This window comes from Scomber scombrus, chromosome 10, assembly GCF_963691925.1.
Source record: "Scomber scombrus chromosome 10, fScoSco1.1, whole genome shotgun sequence".
Classification (NCBI taxonomy): Eukaryota; Metazoa; Chordata; class Actinopteri; order Scombriformes; family Scombridae; genus Scomber; species Scomber scombrus.
In genome coordinates, this window is record NC_084979.1 from 2772672 (window position 1) to 2775171 (window position 2500).

A 2500-nucleotide genomic window follows, 5' to 3' on the forward strand; every position below is an offset into this window, starting at 1 on the left:
TACTTGCATGGGAGACCGCCTGGGAATACCAGGTGCTGTAAGCTTTTTCCTCTCAGCTGTCACCAGAGGAGGGCGCTGTTGCTCCATCACCGCACACAGGGCGTTGAGAAACAAAGCTGCAATCATTCCAGCTGTGTGTCTATGCAGGGCAGAGAGGTGGCACTGAGACGCCTCACTTTCCAAGTAGTTTTGAGGGTTCCTGTTGTCACTGTTACAGCCTGTTAAAAGCCTGCAATCATCTTATAAGCGCATGTACACAAATAGCCTGAGAAACAACAATTCCTATGAAAGTAATGTTAAAGTATAGCATGTGTTTGATGGCTGAGACACCATTATCCGCCACTCAGATGGTGAGAGGAACTGTCAGTGGGGTCACAGCATCTTTAAATGGGCTTTCTGCTGGCTGTTTCCTCGCTTACGGCCACACCACCCTGAACACGCCTGATCTCGTCTGATCTCGGAAGCTAAGCAGGGTCGGGCCTGGTTAGTACTTGGATGGGAGACCGCCTGGGAATACCAGGTGCTGTAAGCTTTTTCCTCTCAGCTGTCACCAGAGGAGGGCGCTGTTGCTCCATCACCGCACACAGTTCGTTGAGAAACAAAGCTGCAATCATTCCAGCTGTGTGTGTATGCAGGGCAGAGAGGTGGCAATGAGACGCCTCACTTTCCAAGTAGTTTTGAGGGTTCCTGTTGTCACTGTTACAGCCTGTTAAAAGCCTGCAATCATCTTATAAGCGCATGTACACAAATAGCCTGAGAAACAACAATTCCTATGAAAGTAATGTTAAAGTATAGCATGTGTTTGATGGCTGAGACACCATTATCCGCCACTCAGATGGTGAGAGGAGTGGTGTCACAGCATCTTTAAATGGGCTTTCTGCTGGCTGTTTCCTCGCTTACGGCCACACCACCCTGAACACGCCCGATCTCGTCTGATCTCGGAAACTAAGCAGGGTCGGGCCTGGTTAGTACTTGGATGGGAGACCGCCTGGGAATACCAGGTGCTGTAAGCTTTTTCCTCTCAGCTGTCACCAGAGGAGGGCGCTGTTGCTCCATCACCGCACACAGGGCGTTGAGAAACAAAGCTGCAATCATTCCAGCTGTGTGTGTATGCAGGGCAGAGAGGTGGCACTGAGACACCCCACTTTCCAAGTAGTTTTGAGGGTTCCTGCTGTCACTGTTACAGCCTGTTAAAAGCCTGCAATCATCTTATAAGCGCATGTACACAAATAGCCTGAGAAACAACTATTCCTATGAAAGTAATGTTAAAGTATAGCATGTGTTTGATGGCTGAGACACCATTATCCGCCACTCAGATGGTGAGAGGAACTGTCAGTGGTGTCACAGCATCTTTAAATGGGCTTTCTGCTGGCTGTTTCCTCGCTTACGGCCACACCACCCTGAACACGCCCGATCTCGTCTGATCTCGGAAGCTAAGCAGGGTCGGGCCTGGTTAGTACTTGCATGGGAGACCGCCTGGGAATACCAGGTGCTGTAAGCTTTTTCCTCTCAGCTGTCACCAGATGAGGGCGCTGTTGCTCCATCACCGCACACAGGGCGTTGAGAAACAAAGCTGCAATCATTCTAAGCTGTGTGTGTATGCAGGGCAGAGAGGTGGCACTGAGACGCCTCACTTTCCAAGTAGTTTTGAGGGTTCCTGTTGTCACTGTTACAGCCTGTTAAAAGCCTGCAATCATCTTATAAGCGCATGTACACAAATAGCCTGAGAAACAACAATTCCTATGAAAGTAATGTTAAAGTATAGCATGTGTTTGATGGCTGAGACACCATTATCCGCCACTCAGATGGTGAGAGGAACTGTCAGTGGGGTCACAGCATCTTTAAATGGGCTTTCTGCTGGCTGTTTCTTCGCTTACGGCCACACCACCCTGAACACGCCCGATCTCGTCTGATCTCGGAAGCTAAGCAGGGTAGGCCCTGGTTAGTACTTGGATGGGAGACCGCCTGGGAATACCAGGTGCTGTAAGCTTTTTCCTCTCAGCTGTCAACAGAGGAGGGCGCTGTTGCTCCATCACCGCACACAGGGCGTTGAGAAACAAAGCTGCAATCATTCCAGCTGTTTGTGTATGCAGGGCAGAGAGGTGGCAATGAGACGCCTCACCTTCCAAGTAGTTTTGAGGATTCCTGTGTTCACTGTTACAGCCTGTTAAAAGCCTGCAATCATCTTATAAGCGCATGTACACAAATAGCCTGAGAAACAACAATTCCTATGAAAGTAATGTTAAAGTATAGCATGTGTTTGATGGCTGAGACACCATTATCCGCCACTCAGATGGTGAGAGGAACTGTCAGTGGTGTCACAGCATCTTTAAATGGGCTTTCTGCTGGCTGTTTCTTCGCTTACGGCCACACCACCCTGAACACGCCCGATCTCGTCTGATCTCGGAAGCTAAGCAGGGTCGGGCCTGGTTAGTACTTGCATGGGAGACCGCCTGGGAATACCAGGTGCTGTAAGCTTTTTCCTCTCAGCTGTCACCAG

At 49.7% G+C, this 2500-nt stretch overlaps 6 non-coding genes across 6 annotated transcripts in view; all 6 read left to right on the plus strand.

Moving 5' to 3' along the window:
• The window catches only part of LOC133988717 (5S ribosomal RNA), a 119-nt gene extending 75 nt beyond the window's left edge, over positions 1-44 (plus strand). Inside the window, exon 1 of the ribosomal RNA XR_009925913.1 lies at positions 1-44. This exon is cut by the window's left edge and continues 75 nt beyond it. This is a non-coding gene — a ribosomal RNA (5S ribosomal RNA).
• Positions 45-413: 369 nt separating this feature from the next.
• LOC133988663 (5S ribosomal RNA) lies at positions 414-532 on the plus strand. The gene has a single exon (XR_009925862.1). It is a non-coding gene; the product is annotated as a 5S ribosomal RNA (ribosomal RNA).
• A 362-nt stretch (positions 533-894) lies between these two features.
• Positions 895-1013, plus strand: LOC133988961 (5S ribosomal RNA). The gene has a single exon (XR_009926143.1). It is a non-coding gene; the product is annotated as a 5S ribosomal RNA (ribosomal RNA).
• Positions 1014-1382: 369 nt separating this feature from the next.
• Positions 1383-1501, plus strand: LOC133988718 (5S ribosomal RNA). The gene has a single exon (XR_009925914.1). It is a non-coding gene; the product is annotated as a 5S ribosomal RNA (ribosomal RNA).
• Positions 1502-1871: 370 nt separating this feature from the next.
• On the plus strand, positions 1872-1990 carry LOC133988897 (5S ribosomal RNA). Its single transcript, XR_009926084.1, has one exon. It is a non-coding gene; the product is annotated as a 5S ribosomal RNA (ribosomal RNA).
• A 369-nt stretch (positions 1991-2359) lies between these two features.
• LOC133988719 (5S ribosomal RNA) lies at positions 2360-2478 on the plus strand. The gene has a single exon (XR_009925915.1). It is a non-coding gene; the product is annotated as a 5S ribosomal RNA (ribosomal RNA).
• The last annotated feature ends 22 nt before the right edge of the window (positions 2479-2500 follow it).